This window comes from Chlorocebus sabaeus, chromosome 8 (genome assembly GCF_047675955.1).
Source record: "Chlorocebus sabaeus isolate Y175 chromosome 8, mChlSab1.0.hap1, whole genome shotgun sequence".
Lineage (NCBI taxonomy): Eukaryota > Metazoa > Chordata > Mammalia > Primates > Cercopithecidae > Chlorocebus > Chlorocebus sabaeus.
Window position 1 is genome coordinate 82,499,272 of NC_132911.1, and position 19,757 is coordinate 82,519,028.

General features: G+C 34.5%; 1 protein-coding gene across 6 annotated transcripts in view; it reads left to right on the forward strand.

The window, feature by feature from the left end:
* The window catches only part of PKIA (cAMP-dependent protein kinase inhibitor alpha), an 83,442-nt gene that overhangs the window by 12,627 nt on the left and 51,058 nt on the right, over positions 1-19,757 (forward strand). Inside the window, exon 2 of one of the 6 annotated variants that reach the window (XM_038000365.2) lies at positions 12,463-15,701. The exons of the other annotated variants lie outside the window; for them this stretch is intronic. The gene's annotated coding sequence lies outside the window, so the exon portion shown is untranslated. Of the gene's footprint in view, positions 1-12,462; positions 15,702-19,757 lie in introns of those variants that run through there. 6 annotated transcript variants of the gene reach the window in all.

A 19,757-nucleotide genomic window follows, 5' to 3' on the forward strand; every position in this document is an offset into this window, starting at 1 on the left:
AGCCTATAAAATGATTTGTCAACTGATAGACAACCTTTGACAATAAAATATACCTGCTACTTCCTTTTTTGCAAATTCATCGTACCACATCAGTGTTATCTCAGTAGTGTGATCAATAGATGACTAATGCTCAGTCATTCTCTGTAATTCTCATCTTACCAATTATTAACAAAATATGGAATGGGCAACAATTCTATAGCATTTAATCAGATTTTCATTTAAACTCAAGTATGATCTATATTCCTATAATGCTTTTATATCTACCACTTCACTTAAGTAAAAGAAAGCTTTCTAGAGTTTTTATGTCAGTTTTCAAGTGATCAGTCTTTTTAAAATATTTTTTATTTAAGAATACTAATTAAAATTTGTGCATGGTTAAATATAATATTGCAATAGTCTATGAAATATACGAAATGATCAAACAAAAGTATGGGAATATCCTTTAAAACATACAAGTTTTGAATATATTTAGATTATTTATGCTAAACTTTATTCATTTATATAACAGGTCACAGGTGTTGCCTTTACTATTAAGTGTTATAAGATTCTTAGAGTAGAAAATAACATATAATTAATTTTTTTGTAAAATGTTAAGTGCTAAGACTAGACCATTAAACAATAAATGATGCATACATAGAGGAAAATATTAAAAGGAAATTTAGAAGTCAATTATCAATGGTCAAATCAAGAAGCAGAGAGTCAGTGAGATCACATTTATTTCCAAATTTATTCAATGTGTATATATTACTTGTAGAACTGTGTAAAAAGAAATTCACTTTTGGATGTTCTTTACCATCTAAACATTGCTAAAAGCGTGGCTGAAATGTTCACTTTTTATGTAGATTTCTGGAAAATCTAGGCTGACCTTGAAAATATTAAATACACAAGAAGGTAAGTTTTCTCTCATCCTAAAATTATGATGATAAATTATATTTTTAAGTATCACATAATTTTCAAAGCATTTTTATAACAACTGTCTACTGGACAATACCAACTCTCTAAAGTTGGTAGAACTGGAATTGTCCTTATTTTGCAGACAGTGAATTCGAAGTTCATGAAATTTAGTAATTTGCTCTGTTAAGCAGTATACACAATTACTAAGTGTTAGAGCAAGAATTCAAGCCAGTTTTGTGTCATGGCCAATCTAGTGCTACCCTCTATCCTATAGCAACTGGTGTGTTTAAGAGTTAAGCACAAACATGGAAATAAACCTGGTCTGCTTCTAGTTACAAATTCACTTACAAACCTCACTGGATCCTGAACTAGGAAAATCTGTAAGGGTTATTTACTTTCATCAACCCAAAGATGAACATGTTAAACAGATTCTTAGATTTAATTAAACTTATTTTTTTTCACCATATCTTTGTGTCTAATCAACAGCTCCTTTTGAGTATACCATGGCTTCATTTAAAGAGTTGGATTGCTTAAAAAATAAACATTGACATTGCTGATCACTTACCTGTGGTTAAAAATGCCTGTCTAGTTTGCATCGACATAATGCTGACATTCATGAGATTATATCATTTTATTATACACACACACATTTGCTAGGTCTAATTTAAGTAGTAAGTTTTGGTCCTTACTAGAACATGATTTATATAATTGGCAACCTAAGTGTAAGACGCAGTAATATAATCTATTATTTTAAAAGATAAATGAAATTCACAGAATTCTCTCCTATAACTACATTGGGAAGTTTCAATGGATTTCTACAAAGCTTTTGTTAAGGATAAAATTTTTTGAAAACAGGTCACTTATAAGAGCTGCCTTAGATTTATAATGCTTCTGAAATACCACTATAACCTGCTTTTTAAAATAGCCTGACACCTACTAAGTACCCTTTCGCCGCCTACAAGAAAGCAAGACAAAGAAAGGATTTATAATTTTAGTGAAGAGTTCTTGATTTAAGAATTAGTCATTTGCTGTCATTTGAATTCCAAGTATGTTTTAAGTACTTGAGGTTCTTTCTGTATGAATTCTCAGTGGAGTTTTTACATTTTCATCATTAATTTCATCTTTCACTTGGGATCAGCCAAATCAAAGAGTTTATGTTCTACCCTTTCTTAGTTCTCTTCATGGCAAATATTCAGAACCTTCTCAAAAATATCATGGCTTGATACTGTTTACTGACAACCGATAATGCCAGAAATTAGTGATTCTGGTTTTTCAGTTGAAAAAGCCAAATGAGAAACTGAAGAAACAGCATTTTTCCTCCATTTAGCTGACCAACTATTCACATCAGTGATCATTAGCTTTTGAGGCTAAGGATACAAATGTTAATGTTTTGTATATTCACAGAAGTGAAAAATAATATAACAGTTATTGTGCTTACTCTGTGCTAAGCACTGTTCTAAAACCAAATGAATTTCTCCTAACAGCCCTAAAAGGTAGGCATTATTACTACCTTTTTGACAGATGGGAAAATTGAGGCACAGAACAATTGAGTAAAGTACTTGTAGTCACACAGCTAATAAAGCACACAGATAGGATTTAAACACCAGGTGGTCTGTGGTGAGACTCCACATTCCACCCCTATAGTTATTATAAGGGTTTGGATCCCTGCTCTTTGTTGTGTGCCCATTTAATTGCTTTGTGGAAAGAAAGGGAAGGAGGAGAGAGAGGGAGGAAGGCAGGAGAGATGGCAAATTCCTGCTAGCTGGTTGACATGGTGTGCTGTAATTTATAATGAAGTTTGATTTAAGGACTTGTAAAGATTTCAATAGAATAAATAGTCTTAAATGTTCAGTAGTGAAGTATGTGGTAATATTATCAGATGGAGATAGCAAGTGAATTTCAATTTAGTAATAACCATAACTGAAATACAACAGCAGTCTCATATTTGGAACAAATAAAATTCAAGTAACTTTTTAACTTTCAGTTCAGGGGTACATGTGCAAGTTTGTTATATAGGTAAACTTGTGTCATGGGGGTTTGTTGTACAAATTATTTCATCACCCAGGTATTAAGTCTACTACCTATTATTTTTCCAACTTGAGTAATTTTCACAGCAATAATTCTACCTTTTCTTAAAATTATTATTAGGTATTTTTTCACCCCCAACATTCTCAGCTTATTTAATATTAATAAAAATTTACCTTTTATAAAAGTCCACAAATTTTAGTAAGGTTTTAAATTAGGCTTAAATTATGGGGGAAAAAAAAACCAAATTTAGAGCTTTTAGCCAAAGGAAAGCACCCTCATCCCACTCCAGCCCACCCCTGCTCATTTCTATCATAACTGTTTCCCTAAGAAGGAAGAAATTTTTCTGATTGGTCAGATTTAATTGAACATTCACTGAGCCTTATTTTACTATTGCATAGGGTCACTGTGTACTTAAAGATACAAAGCAGGCTGGATGCAGTGGCTCACACCTATGTAATCCTAGCACTTTGGGAGGCTGAGGCAGGCAGATCACTTAAGACCAGGAATTCAACATGGCCAACATGGTGAAATCCCTTCTCTGCTAAAAATATTAAATACAAAAAATTAGCCAGGCATGGTAGGGTGTGCCTGTAATCCCAGCTACTTGGGAGGCTGAGGCATGAGAACCACTTGAACCCCAGAGGTAGAGGTTGCAGTGAGCCGAGATGGCACCACTGCACTTCTGAGTGACACAGCAACAGAGTGACTCTGTCTCAGAAAAAATAAAAATAACAAAAGTACAAAGCAATGGTGCTCACATTCTTATTTATCCAGCTCCTGGTCTTTTGAGAGCAAATGCAGTATCTTTGAAGCCTGGACCTTCAAGGTCCTCTCCTCTCTTTCAGTCCACGCACCAGGGTGGGCTTCATCCAGAAGAACAATGGGTTCATTTCTGTCTTTTGCCTGTTGGTCCCATGCAGATGAGTCAGGTTTCATTTGGAGCCCAGCAAATCTTATATGCCCTCTTCTCAACATCTTCCTTTATACATGTCTCAGTAAATATTAACATGCTCTAAATATGCCCTTGCCATAACTCTGAACTCAGGATTACCAGAAAGTAATTCCAAAGCTGAGACATTTTCAATATCTTAATCAGCAGATAATTTGTACTTACATTAACATTGACTTGATTATTCACATGTTCTTTTGCAATTTGAATCTATTTCTGTCTTCAAGTACTTAAAATAGATATAGATTTTAATCAAGATACTTCAGGACTTTTATTACGTATTTATTATGTACCTTATTTCAGGCATTTATTGTAGTAGGTGCTGGCAGTAGAATGTTAAACAGAATGGTATAAAATCTACATTCTAATTTTCAAACAAGGTTGTTATGAAAGTGTACTTAAAATTCAAACAGGAAAAGAGGGCTGGGCACAGTGGCTCACATCTGTAATCCCAGCACTTTAGAAGACTGAGATGGAGGAGTGCTTGAAGCCAGTAGTTCGAGACCAGCCAGGATACCATAGCAAGACCCCATCTCTACAAAAAGCACTTTAAAAAAAAAAAAAAAAAAGGCACTTTAAAAAAATTAGCCATGGTGATGCATGCCATAGTCCTAACTACTCTGGAGCCTGAGGTAGGGGTATCACTGGAGCCTAGAAGGTCCAGCCTGGGCAGCAGAGCAAGGCCCTGTATCTAAACAAAAAACAATACAAAGCAAAACAAAAAACAAGAAAAGGGTACAGAAATCATATGCAACAAAACTCAGTTTAATATGCATGTTTGGCATCTTAGAGATAGAAGATATCTAACACAGAAGCTTTACAAGATTAAAGATGGATTGTCACTTCAGCTGAACTTTGTTTTATTTAAAACAAGTGTTTGTTTATTCAAACCAAGCCACAAAACCAAACAGTAATTATCCAACTTTGTAGTTTCTCACTTAAGATAGAATGCTTTTACTTATGACTTGTAGTAATATTAATGTTTCAAGAAACTAACCATCAGCATTTTTGAAGTTAGGTTATTCCAGTGATGAAAATTTCAAGAGTTTCCCATCAGTTTTATTTCATGTGTATAAAATTGTATTAAAATGTTACAGTTTTAAGTGAAAAACTATTATATTGACTATTGACTCTGGGGTTCCAAGTTCTATCAGAAGGTAGATCAGAGAAATCCCCAGCTCAAGAACACACCCAAATTTTAATTATGAAATTATTTTTCTTGGCAGATTACATGTTGATATCCCAACGTCTGCAATGCCAAAGGATGTTGTCAAGTTATTATCAGCATTCAGTTCAGCACTAGGTTTTGAGAATTTAGAAGTTTTTTCACTACCTTTTTTCCTCCTACTCCATGACAGATTGCTTCCAACTCTGAAAGTATCTTGACTCATTCATGTACCATACATTCAAGAAATACATACATTTGAGTTACTGATCACATATACTATTCCAGATATGGTACTGGTCACTAAGTCATCAAAGATCACTAAGACACAGACTTGGTTCTCAAAGGGTCCCCAGTGTAGTGAGACTCTGCTTCTTACTCTTCAAGTAGTACCAATTATATGCAACCAGAAATAACAGGGAGTTAAGTAGCATTTGTATCATAATTAAATATAGATTGGGCATGTAATCTCTCAAAAATCAGATTCAATCAAGGCAAGCATACACTCTTCTTTGGGATTTGCCCTTGATGAGTATCATTATCTATTCTTGAGACATAATAATAGAAGTTAGTGAGCAATTCATCAAATACAGCCCTATGGAAGCCAAAATGAATATTCTTTAGTAATTGACTTTCTAGACATTGTTAAGGCGTTTAAAGTTTCCCTGCCAAGAAATCTCCAGTAAACAGCAGTGATGGTAGGCGCAGGCTATTTACTGCCATGAGTTGAAAAAAATTTAGTGAGCTACTTTTTGATTGCTTGTCAAGCATTTTGACATGTTAGGACAGAAAGTACTGTTTAAATGTAAAGAGCAGTTTGTGTAGAATTGCTGTAGGTCATCCTAATGAGGAAGTGATCTATCAAGTGAAAGACTGGAGTATAGGAGAACTGCCATGATATAAGATTGATTTCTGCTAAAGAGACCTTAAATTTGGCTGTGTTTTAATTTGTGGTTGCTTCCAATCATTTGTAAATTACCCACAGTAAGTACCCAATATAAAGAGCTATTCAAATTTACTTTCTAGCATACTCACATTGGGGATTTTTTTGTCCTTCTTTTCTCCGTTTCTCTCCCAGATCAACAGAGGAGCAGTGGGTCTTAAGGTTTAGGGATGGGGTCCACTTGGAGTGACTGACTCAGTAAGCCTGAGTGCAACCTTGGGCCTTCCAGTTTTAAAAAGTTCCTAGAAAATGCTTTTGCTGCTGGTTTGTGGTTCACATTTGACCAAATCACTGCTGAAACAAAACTACTGGGGGAGGAGGAAGAAAGAACTATGAAGCACTAAGCCAGCCCCGAACTTGCTCACCAAACTGTCCAGTCAGCTGTGAATGTAATCACTGCTGCTCAGGAACCTATTGAAAGTATGTTCAGCTCTCCGAATCTGGGGTTCTGCATCCATGGATTCAACCAGCAGATTGAAAATATTCAAGACCAAAAAATAAAATAACTATTACAAATAAAATAATAGAGTATAACAACTATTTACATGGCATTTACTTTGAATTAAGTATTATAAGTAATTTAGAGAGGATTTAGAGTACCCGAGAGGTATGCATCCCTGGATTTTGATATCTGCAGGTTTTGATATGGGAGTGTCCTGGAACCAATCGCCCCGTGCATGCTGCCAGGTGATGACTGTAAATGGTCCTCTGAATCAGTCACTGGCTGAGGGATTCAGAAAGAACAATCCTTACCTTTCTGCTTAAGCTCAGGCTCACAGTTTAATCTTTTAACCTCCCTCTGCTTCAGTCTTTCTAAATTTCAAATAATGGTAATTTATTTCCTCTGTTATTAAAAAACAAGACTAAAAACACCATAAACAAAACCTTATCAAGACTGGTAGGGTATGACCTGTATATTTTTAGCTTCTTAAATTTGTCCTATTACTATTTAAAATTAAGAGAATATATTTTTCTATTTATATTTAAGACTGTGAAATGATGCCTATTCCTTACCCAACATTAGTTATAAAGAAAAAAAGCAATTAAAAACAAAAATAATATTGCAACAAAAACATGAGAAATGTATTTTGTGAAAGAACTACAGCTGCCTCAGACACAATGAGAGGCTATGAAAATAAAGGAAAACCATCTGAGCTCTGGTTAGAGACTCTGGAAGTAGTGAGCACAAATTTCTTTGAAAGAAAAAGAAGAGGAGTCTGATGCAGGTAGACAATCCAATTCTAGTTACTGTCTTTATTTGTGATACTCCATAGTCTAAAAAGGTGCAAATACTATTAACTAGCCTGACGACAAGGTGGCAACTGCATTTCATTCTGAAATGGAAAAATCTAAGGCAGGCAGAAGAAACAGTTGCATGAGAATTATTACTCAGTCAATTATTTTTCCTAAAAAAGTTGTGTATCTTTTTTTGAACTTTGGATTTCTATTGACCCTGAACAGTCCATGTATTTACCCAGAAATATCTGTATATCTTTCTACTGCAGCATGATTACAAAATAGATTATAATTCTACTGTAGAAAGAAAATATGTTTTTATATAATCTATAATTTACCTGGGTAGCTAGAAGACATACACATACACACACACACACATACACACACACTACATTTTAATCCTGGCATCTCAGTCAACCCCCAAATCTGAGTGATTCTTTCAAATAGTGCATCTGAGTCTGCAACTTTGCCTTTCCTTCTCTAAGATGTGTCAGGGCATACGGCTGGAGGAACTTAGTACATAGACCTAGATAGACTCGGGGTTTTGTGGACCAGTCATGAAGGGTCTGAGGGATCTATAGGCCACTTCCTTTGATAAAACTCTGTACCAGCTCTTTTCTTACCAAAATTTCCCCCAAATAGCAAGGTTTAGGTTTTTTTTTAAGCTTCTTACTCATAACCTTCTTTCATGGCATACCCTGATATTTTTTTTTCCAAGGTAGAAAATTATTTGAATGTATCCATCTAATTCTCTGATACAGTAAAAGAGAGCTATAAACTTTTAGCAAAATTTATCTCTATGAAGATTTTAGACTTTGAAGCTTAACTGACTAAATTTTTCCAGTACTTGCTGTCTACTGTCTGAAGGGTAGACATTTCCTTGCCTTTAAGAGGTGGAAAGTCACAAGGGAACAAGTCCTTAAACAGATCATCTAAAAAGTCCTTTCTAATCTACACCACCTCCACCACCACCAAAAGTCTTCAATTTTATCCACATATTTGTTTCTGTGTGATAATCAATATATTTTTGAGTTAGTATATTTCCCAACCCCCTCCCCGCCCCACCAACAACTAGAATGCAAATTCCATGACATCAGGGTCTTGGCTTTTTATCATTTTTTCATTGCAGGACCTACCTACAATAATTACTGGCACATAGGAGCCACTCAGTCAATACTTCTAGAATGAAAGAAAATAAAAAGGTGATATATCCTTACAGATTATCCACTGCAAATTTTGGTTGCTACCAAGCATGCATCTTTTGCTTGAGTGCTACTGCCTCTAATAGGCCTTCTGCTGCAGACATATTTATCTATTGACAGTTCTTTTGAACCACCATTGCTCTTTATGTTTTCTTTCTTTAAATCATGCTGTTGCCACTGCCTAGAAGGTTCACTTCTGAACCTTCTTGTCTTTCACACTCCTACATTTCCTCAAAACATAAATCAGATGTCCTGCTCTCCAAAAGTATTTCATGATAAACTTGTTCTTTCTCTGTGTCCCTATGCTGATGTATAACCCCCATACTCTATGCTGGCCCTTAACCCACTCTTTATACCATTCTCTCTGATGGAAACTCATTATGGATTTTGCTAAGGGAGCCACTGAAAGCAGGGACTGTTTGCTATTTCTGGCATCAAAAGCAAAATGCCTGGTGCATGACAACTATTCATAAACACTGAGTAAATGAACAACAACCCACCTTATTTATCTCTCACAGTACTACTCTTTATTGTTTTAAACTTCTATAGTTATCCTGGGGAAATATGAGAGTAATGAGTCTTCTTGAACGTCAGGTGCAAGGGCATTTATGGCAATATCCAGCTTGAAGATGAACTACATCAAAGTTTCAAGACTAACTAGAATAATTCTCAAGGAGAAGGAGAGAGGCATTCAAGCTTATTTTGGAGTAGTAAATAACAGTGATTCTGGTGTCCAAACTGCCACAAAGACAACCACTGCCATATTAAGCTTCTCATACTAAGAACAGTGTCAGGTATATGGTAGCAGATCCTGATAAAACTCTTCAGAAACTCTTTCTGCACTTTATCTCATCTGGCAGCTCTTGGTGTGTGCTGAGGTAATATATTAAATTTATGGTGTAATTAGTTTAGAAATTATTCCCGTAGGAAACAAAGATGGTCAAGAGTCAAAGCTTGATCTAAAGTTGATAGCCTGGGAGACAGGCCGAATTTGGAGTTGTTACAGTAGCATATGTGGCTTAGTATTGAATAGGTAAAAATATTAATGACCCATCCTGCACACAACCCAGAGACAAATGACTGGGCATTGTGAAAAGAGAGTGGGTGTCTTGGCAGACAGGCATTACATCTGTTTCTTCCCCATCTATGAGTGAATTGTGCATGCTATGACAAGGAGGCTTTTTTAAATACGAGAAATTTGAGGCAAAAATGATAGACAAAAAAGGTTCAGAGAAACAAGGTGAGTAGTGAAAGGCAGAAGTGGTGTATTGGCAGGCCTGGAAATCAGCTGTAATTTGAGTTAATTAAATGTGGCATAAAACATTTGGAGGAAAAGGTTGATGAGATCCAATTAATGGGCAAAATAAATAATTTTCTGAACAGTAACATTTGGGCTATATCAAAGATGAAAGTGGTATGTGATCAGAGATTGAGCAAATGAATACGATAATTCTTTTGTCACATGAGGAAATCTGAGGTGAGACTGAGAACCCTGTCTCAATGTAAGGGAGAGATTATCTTCAGGAAATGGCAGTTGCATAAAACAAAAAGGGAGACTCAGGGGCATGAGCAGGTGGATAAGAACTAGTCTGATTTATTCATAAATGATCTTACTCCATTTACTTCTATTCCTCAGATTTCTTGGGAATTGATAAGTATATTTTCTCCATAGTACTTCTTGAGATGTAGAACCTCTAACATCAATACTGATTATTGAGTTTTGTTGTTTTTCTCTACCTCAGAGATTTTTATTTTAAAGCAGCAGTAAGCAATCTATAATTCACAGCAGTAAACTATAATCTACAAACCAAACCCATACTTAGCTGAGAATGCTCTTTACATTTTTAAAAGGTAAAAAAAAGGTAAAAAAATGAAGAATATGTGATTATATAGTCCACAAGAACAAAAATATTTATTACCTGCAGGGCTTAAATTTAAAGGTAAACATTAGAGAAATCCTCACATTAGAATTACATGTAATATAATTATATGTAATAAACATAATCATATTACATATAATGCATGAGCCTCTAATGTAAGAATTTAATTTGAATGTGAAGATTTCTCTAATTGCATATATATAAACATGTACATACAGTTTTATATGAGAGAACAATTCTGTCTTACATATTGTATGATTTCACACCTTTGAGGATAGATTGCTAGATAAAAGAGATGGGAACAAACATTTAGCAGTTTCATAGTTCATTGGGGTCAAGAAGAAAGAGGAGTGTGGCAAGTTCATTTTCTTTTTGCAATTACAACATCAGAGAAGAAATGAAAAAAAAAAGTGAATCAGAAACCTGATTATAAGAGATGCATGGAGAGAATGAACAAGGCAATAAAAGGGTGTAACTCGCTTCCCTACGAGTTCTAATGCTAGGAGGAAAATGAAAAATAAAAATGTAGGTCCTGAGGGTGCCAGCTCCACTGCCCCCCGGTCTCTAGCAAGTGTTAGGGAGGGTAAGAACTCTATCTGCTAAGCTTTTGCTGACTTCTCAAAAGAGACATTGTATAGCTAGTCCCTCAAATAGACATAAATATGTATCCACATCTATTTTTGATGGTAGCATTGAGCTTCTTATGATTGTGTGTATAAAGCACTTCAAGCACGCCGCTCCTAGTCAAATCCCTGCAGGGCCAAACAAATTGGGTCAGATCAAAGCCAAGAGAGGTGGGAGAGGCTGTGACAAACTGGGAATAGAGTGTGCCCTTTCTAAAACGATTAAAATTATATTAAATTAATAGTAAAAAAAATAAAGCAGTCAGAAGTCACCAGTTGCAACTCCTGATCTCTTTTTCCTGTGAACCATTCTGATTTTTCAGGTGGAGGGACAGAGAGGGTGAGGTAGGAACTTCTTTCAGTTGTTACCTTCTGGTTTTTCTTTGTTTGCAAATTTTTATTCTTTATGTGTTCATAAAAGTCACACATATGTGCACTCTAATAACAATGATTCCATCTACAAAAATCTGTATTACATATAATTATTATATTTTATAATTATTGCATTTGAGAAAAATTTGTTTTCTTCCCAAAGGAGGCCTATATAACTTTAATCTATTGAAATAAAATTAATTTTGAGTAGCACATTAACCAGATATTTTGCTAGGCTATTTCTGGATAATTTCCAAACTAAATTGGCAAATTTTATTTATTTTTAATTGAAAAATAATTATATATATATATTTACAAAGTACATTTACATATTTTTAAAACAGTTGTTACCTTCTTGAAACTATTTATTCTCATTGTATTCTAATTCAATTCAGTCCAACCTCAACATCTCTGCGTTTGCCCTATGAATCCATCTACTATCATGGTCTACTCTCCAAATTCTTCTTGATAAATAATATTCTTAGCTGCAATTTTTTAAGCACTTAAATTTATACCACTTACTATTTATCAGTGGCATTTAACTCTCACAAATATTATCCACATTTTACAAATAAAAGTTGCACAGTTGGCAAATGGCAATCTAGAATTCAGACCCAAAGACTTCAAACCAATGGGTCATGCTCTTAATCATGAGGCTAAACCCACCTCAAAGAAGTCTGAGGGAAATGAGAGGCAGATACTGGATCCCATATATACAACAGCTGTCAGGTGGAAATATCTGACAGAAATGTATTTCCATTGAACTATTTTATTTCTCTAACCATTGAATTAAGCAATAGCACATCCTTATTAAACATGATCTCTCTTTAAATTTTTGATTATTTCATAAATTTACATATATATGGTAACATGAATTAAAACATTGCAAAATACTAGTTGAATTGTATTTCAAATAAATATATCACTTTCTTCAACATTGACTTAATGTGCACTATTGTTCATATACTTCTGGATAGTCCACAATTATTCAAATGGTAATTAAAGTGTCAAAATCATTTTTTAACACTTGTTTTTATTAACTCTAATGTCCATGCTCCTAACAAAACAGTCTTCTTTGTTCTTCACATTTTCTGGCTTCTTCAGCTCAACTGAAATTTGATTTTTTTTTTTTTTTTTTTTTTTTTTTTTTTTTTTTTTTTTTTTTTTTAGATTCCCTCTACCATCTGCAACAGAAGGTTAGCTTCCTCTTTCAAGAGTATAAGAGCCAGAAGCTGGGTGTGGTGGCTTAGACCTGTAATCCCAACACTTTGGGAGACCAAGGTGGGTGGATTACTTGAGCCCAGGAGTTTAAGACCAGCCTGGACAGCATAGTAAGACCCTATCTCTACAAAAAATATATTTTAAAAAATCAGCTGGGCATGGTGGTGTGCACCTGTAGTCCCATCTACTCAAGTGGATTGCTTGAGCCTGTAAGATAGAAGATGCAGTGGGCCATGATGGCACCACTGCACTTCAGCCTAGGCTACAGAGCGAGACCCTATCTCAAAAAATACAATAAGAGCCATGCCATTCCTTGTATTTATACCACTTTGTTTTTGCTTCTACTACCATACTGCACTGCCCTACTTTGAACTTAATGTTAGGAAGTACTATGGCCCTCTCTCTGTTCAGACCACTTCCTATTCACCCCAGAACCAGTGGCCATTTGTAGTCAACTACAGTTCACCAAGCTTTCTATTATTTCTTTAGCTCCAACACCTATATTCATCTATCTCATAACTTCATATGTCATCCACATCTCAAAATTCAAGCTTCTAAACTCCACTGAAGCAATAAGAGATCAAATGAGCTTATGTGAAGTGACCAGAAATTAAGATATTGTAAACATAAGAAATATAAAAGGCCAACCACTATCTGTTCTGCAAATTAATATATTGTTAATACTAAAATTTGTAGTCCCAACCTACAAGTTTGCTTTTTTCCAGAATTTGTTATATCTCTATCATATGCTAGGCACTGATTGACTATTTGATTTCATTTTTCTTCCTATTAGTGACAATTTTTTAAAAATTTGTTTTCCAGACACAGAGTGACAGCTTGACAAAAAATGTTATGGTCTGTACCAAATACCAAGATGCCCCCCTCCTACCTGTACTCTCTTTTGTATTCCCAATCATACCACCATAGTTTAGATTCTATTTTTTATTTCAACTTTTACAAAAGTGTCTTATCTGCTTCCTGTCTCTTATCCGTCTGTTAATCTTACTGAAGATGCAGTGTTGGGCTGTTCTTTCAGGGGAAGGCTGTCACCACCTGCTGAATTATGCCCAAGATTTCAGCAGCTAGAACTTCCTCCTTCAGAAATGGAGAGAACCAACACAGAAGTAGCATGAAGATGTGCCATAGAATTAAAGCAAGGTGATGCTTAATGAATCTTGTAGTGCCCTCTCAGAAATGTACACACAAAATATACATGTGCCCAAGATTTTCAGTGTAATTTCAAAGGGATTCTCAGAACTCCATGTGCCTTAAACACTGAGGTCAGAACCCTGGTTCCAGATATTCTAAGATTTGCTTTAAATAATGCAACCCAGAGAGCTGTGTGCTTGGATCAAATTGTTTAGATTCCTTGTAGCATTGCTTCCATCTAATTTTCCCACCCTATGCCTTTGACTTGCATTAATGGGCAAATTGTAAGTTTCTTTTCTGTCTTTTGACAGAGGTCATCATCCATCGTATCCTTCATACATGGGGTCTGTATAAATGCACACAATGTCTTACATATTATTTCACCAGGCTCACAGATACTTGGAGTACAAACTAAAGTTTCAGGGACTCCAGGCTAGCAATTTTCTATAAAGAATAAACTAGCTTTTATAAAACAGACTTTATTTTTCTCATACTCTGTTTTAGTTATTCTCTTATTTTCCCATATATTCTTTAATGTTTCAACTATACCATATGTACTGAAGTGAAATAATGCAACATACTTTTGTTCACACCTAAACCCAGGCATTAGTGTGGAGGCCTAGAGGCTGGCATGGTGGTACTAGTGATAATCAAAACAAGAGAATTCCTAAATGGATGCAGTTTTCCTCCGTCACCTACCTGGAGATTGTTTTCCAATGCTGAAATCAGGCCAGTTTGAATTTTGCTTTAATTAAGACAATTGGTGTTTTCTTTCATTGCTACTTTGTTTTCTCTAAAATTACGATGTCCTGTTACTACCCATTGAATACATCCAGAGTATACTCCTTTATCCTGGCACTTCAGGCATTTCTACTGTTCCAACCTTTGGCTACAGCTCCAACATTTCCTATTTCCCTTTACATAGGCCTGTGCTGCTGTCCAACTCCACAAGTTTCCTTTCAAGTGCTGGGAAGTTTCTGATCTCTGTGGCACTTTTCATGCTATTAACTGTACCAGGAATTTGATGTTCTCACATGCAATACATATTAAAACCCATTTACTGTAATATACTTATATAGCTAATAAATCAGACAAAAATTATTAAATGACACTTAAGGATTGTTATGTTGTTATACAGTGGGTACATGTATACCATATTCTATCTCATGGCAAGCAAGTGCCTTCATGTTTTTGCTCCAGCTTACTTCAACTGCCTCATGTCTTCTAACACTTAACTTTAAATTTTGTATTCTCATAGTACTTGAAATTTCAATGTGCTTTGATCTATATTTTCCAGGCCAATGCATGTGGTACTCTCTTTGCCTGAAGTTCTCTTTTTCCTCCATACTTCACCTGCCTACCACCCTTTCCCCCTTCTGTGGGCCACAATCTACTTTGGGAAAGGCTGGTTTCTGTCCTTCTCATGGGTTCAACTAACATCCTATTCTGAATCATATTCCAGCACACTGTATTTTGAAACTCCCTGTTCGTTGTCTTATTGCACTGTTCTCGGTGCCCACACTGCACCTAGCACATGGAAAACACTTGAATGAATGTTGCTGACATTGAAATATAGGTATTACTGGTTTTGAAGAGCTATTTCATAAAAGTTAAGTGAAAGCCATAAAAATACTTTTCATATATTAAACCAGGAATCAAAAACTTAAATGCTTTCAGAGGTCAGGCAGGCCATGTAAATGTCCAGTGTAGTACAGGACCTAACAACAGATATAGTACAAGAGATAACAGTCTCTGTTACATTACAGACTATGTAATCATTAATCTGATTACATATCAGACTAATGTACATACCTTAACACGTTCAGATGCACATTTTTATAATTACTGTCCAAGTGAAACAAATTATAACCCCGTTTTCAAATAATTTCTCAGAAGGAAAAAAAGATACGTGCATTAAAATGTGACCTGTGGATTTATTTGTAATAGGGAAAAAGTAAATACAAATTAAAAAGCCAGTAATAGAGGCCTAAGTATGGATTATATCCATTATATGTCATATATTCATTATTATTAAAGAATCTCCCAAATGGTAATATATGGAAAATGCTTTCACTATTGGAAATAGTAAAGAAAAAAGCTAAATTACATGCTTTTTATAATTGCAACTATGTAAAAATATACTTATTAAAATGAAAAGACTTGAAAGGATTATGCAGAATGAAAATACCTATATTAGGGTGCTCAAAATATAAATGATTTTTTCAAAATACAACATTTAGTAATCCTATTGTTTTTCTAATCTCAGTCTTTGGAGAAATGTTGGGAATATCTTTTGGAATCTTAGAATTTGACACCTAGCAAGTAAAATCAGGTTACTTTGGGTAAGAGCTGAAGAGTATCAGTTGTGGGCTGAAACAGAAATACCATTGTCATGGCAACCACCAAAAATTTCATAGAAAAGGCATAGCTTGGATTTTTTTTTAATGGAGATGACTAACAAGATCAATTTGAAATAGTTCTGATATAGTGTGGGATAATATACAGTAAGTCTGATAAACAATTTTGCTGGAAAAATTGGGAAAAAGTGGCATAACCTTAAGATCAGAAGTTAGAATCCCTAGTGTAAGCTTAGCATATGTTGTATACTAATTAGCTTTTACTGACATAATACTAATATACCAGTCTGTCTTCCTTGCATATAAAAATTATATATTTAGTAACATTATAATTCTATAATGATAATAATTCTCATTATAAATAAAAGAGCTTGGGTTTTCTTGTCAAGAGAGATTTAAACTATTTTTCTGATTCTTTATGAAGACTCAATTCAGTGTTCCTCTGTGATACTATATATAACCTACTGGAAACAGAGGCTTGTGGAAATACTGATAGCATCAATAGAAATCATCGTGACTCCTTCCTTGGAGAGGGCATGTTTCATGAGTCCCGTTTGCCTCATTTATTAAGCTGAATTGTCATCTTAAGTGACAGGTATTTTCAGTGTCCAAACTTCCTGCAAAGATTTATGTATTTTATCCCATTTTGTTTGAATTTAGATCAAGAATGCTCATTAGATTATTTTGTGAGCCCAGGTTTGCTAGAGTTTACAAAATCTGGCCTAGCTCACTAGCCACCAAGTGGCTATCTTCATACAATGACGGTTTCCTGAAGAGTGAATGAAATCCATAGCTTTGTGGAATACATCAACTAATACATTGAAACTGCTAATTGTGTGATTGTCCTGGGGACAAGACTAGTTTATTTGGAAACTACTTGCAAAATTGCTTTGCCTTGCAAAATTGCTTCTTCGCTGGCATATCCAGTGGAGACCTTTTGGTATCCTGCACAACTACTCAGCCTAGATATGGGACTATATAGTTAAGAAGGAAGAGATTGTCAGTAACTACAATTTAAAATTGTAATTACAAAATTGTAATTATTTTAAGGGTGAAATTCTAATTGGCATTTTTTTGTTTTATGTAAGCTTCTGTAGATCTGCATTTATCATAAATAGGCAGGTATCAAAAGTATTACATTTCTCATGTCACATACAAACTTTTGACTCTAGTATTCAATGTAACGTTAAAAAAAAAAAAAAATCAAATCCTATTACCTCAAAATAAGGGCTGTGTGCCAGGATTGGGAAGCATCATAAAGTGAGTTAAAATTAAATGAGATGTGGAGCTGAGTTTGAAACCTGTGCAGTTCAAACCTCATAATTGAAAATGGCACCTGATTGTTGTTGCAAGTAATTCCTATTCATTCAGCTCTCAAACCAATTAAATAGATACCATAAATATGTTGATTCCTGTAACCCATTTAGTCTATTTATTGTTTTCTGAAGCCACCAGTAAACTAGTCTTTTTAACCAGCTACTGACAACAGATGTCATGTTATAAATCAAATGGAATTATGAACTTCTATTTCCATTTTTAAACATTTGACCACAAAATTAAACCTTCTATTTCTACATAAAAATCCAAGCATTATAATGTGAATGAGATCTGTCCACTTATTCATTCAACACCCACTTACTAAAATGCTATTTCATTTAAAAGACTATTCTGATAAGTTAAAAACTGTTTGAGGATCTTACTGTCTAGTTAGTCATACAATTAATCATCACACATACTGAAGGTCTGAATCAGAAAAGAAAAAAGAAAAAAAGAAGAAAATCAGTTTGAGATAGAGTCTTGCTGTGTCGCCAGACTAAGGTGCAGTTGCACCATCTCGGCTCACTGCAACCTCTGCCTCTCAGGTTCAAGCAACTCTCCTGCCTCAGCCTCCCAAGTAGCTGGGATTACAGGCGCATGCCACCACACCCGGCTAATTTTTGTATTTTTAGTAGAGATGGGGTTTCACCATATTGGCCAGGATGGTCTTGATCTCTTGACCTCGTGATCCACCCACTTCAGCCTCCCAAAGTGCTGGGATTACAGGGGTGAGCCACCGCACCTGGCCTTACCAGTATTTTTTAAATTTTGCACACAAATAGCCATAAGGAGCACAGGGGTAGGACTTTTTCCATTGAAAAATATGTGACTTCTCTATAATTAATTTATGTATCTTAATCACTTACGTTACAAATGAGGAAAATATAAATCTACCAAAATCATTCTGTAAAATCATTCCTGCTTTGAGTCATATGAATACTTGTTGCTAATTTGAGGCTTTCTAAATTTAAAGACATAAGATGAGTAGTTAATGACCTTGAAATTTAATTAGGAAAGTGAATGATCACTAGGAGATAACCAGATAGTATGTTGTTTGCACTAATTTGATTTATATAACCCTTTTCTAGTCAACCTTTTAAAAATCAGCCAGACAGTAGAAATTCTCCACCTCCAAAAATTAGGTGGTTTACTAACTTTGAATCTGGGTGAAGTTTCCCCGATTAATCCAAATGCAACTAAAATGTGATGAAAGATGAAGCTCATCTTAGTTTTCTTAATCTATGTGACCTGCTTTGTCCAGTTACTTAAATTCAGACTATTCATGTTCACAATTTGAACCAGGAGAAATGCCTCTCTAGGTTCACCTTTCTCTAAAATTCTAAGACTAAATAAAATATTAATAAAATGTCTCAATAATTACAAGCATATTGAGATAAATAGTATGAAATAACTTGTTTTAAAAACATTACAGTAACAGAGATTATTAGAAAATATATCTTAAGAGGGATTAAACTACATAGATACAAAGTTCAATGTATTTTCTTAAAAGATGAGAACTTACTACCAGAAACATGTAATATATGAATACATGGAGGTGAGATTCTCTCTTTAGCAGAAAACAATTAGGGAATATGTGAGTGGTGTTTTATTTTTTATACATTGCCTTTATTATTATACATTTCCAATCATGATCTCCTAGTGTAATTGCATTTAAATTGTGTTAACCATATGTTAATTAAATAAACTCAGTGTAAAGACCCAATCTAACTTTCCTGAGTAATGCAGAGTTAATAAAATCTGCAGCTCATTGGAATCTAGAGTATTACAGGATCTTTGCATACCTATCTCTTAAACTGATTTGTTTTGGATTCTGGAAAACTTAGCACCTTGGTTAAGTGGCTTTTGAAGAAATTTTGATATATACATCCACCTCACATAGATCTAATAGCTATGTGTTTGGAAAGTGTTGTGTGGAAACAAAGAATTAAACAGCAAGGAAATTTGGATTTCCTTAAGAACACACTGAATTGTATAGAGATAGGGTAATTTCTGGAGACAAATAGGCCTATCAATAAAGGACAAATATATGCAACTCCCTCCTTTTGCCGAAAATCTGTTATTCCATGTTGACTTAGATATTAAGAGAATATTATACTTTCCAATAATTATATTGTTATAATGCAGGGGATATATTTCCCACCAGTGACTCTACATCTACAATATATGATGAAATAAAAGATATAATTATAAAACACCATACTATCCTACTGAATTCATTGAGATAATAAAGTACATTCTAAGCCTTATTTAATGGACAAATACATGCACTATTAGGTGGTTACATGAATCTCCATTATATTTGAAAAAGGCATATGTGTTGACATAAAAACCACATTTCTACTGTCTTAAATTATAACTACATAAAATTAACACACTAACTTTAATTATCACTTATTTACA